Source organism: Entelurus aequoreus, linkage group LG01, assembly GCF_033978785.1.
Source record: "Entelurus aequoreus isolate RoL-2023_Sb linkage group LG01, RoL_Eaeq_v1.1, whole genome shotgun sequence".
NCBI classification, from domain to species: domain Eukaryota; kingdom Metazoa; phylum Chordata; class Actinopteri; order Syngnathiformes; family Syngnathidae; genus Entelurus; species Entelurus aequoreus.
The window spans coordinates 96,890,771-96,891,147 of NC_084731.1; positions in this window are offsets into that span (position 1 = coordinate 96,890,771).

Genomic DNA, 377 nt, shown 5'->3' on the forward strand with positions numbered 1-377 from the left:
TCAACCAGGGTGGGGTTAGACCAGGGGTGTCAAACATACGGCCACATTTTTCTACCATCAGGTACCATGAATTGATTTACGTGGACCCCGACTTAAACAAGTTGAACAACTTATTCGGGTGTTACCATTTAGTGGTCAATTGTACGGAATATGTACTGTACTGTGCAATCTACTAATACAAGTATCAATCAATCAATCAATCAATCAATCAATCAATCAAAAGGTGAGAGATGCATGAAATTTAATCTAGAATTTACTTTTTCGCAAACTTGAGACAAAGCCGAAGCTCGGTGTGTCAACAATAGCGGCAAAAGCTAGCATTAGCTCGCTGCTATCAATGCTTAAAAAAAAAAAAAAGCCGTCCTCGTTGGCGCTTA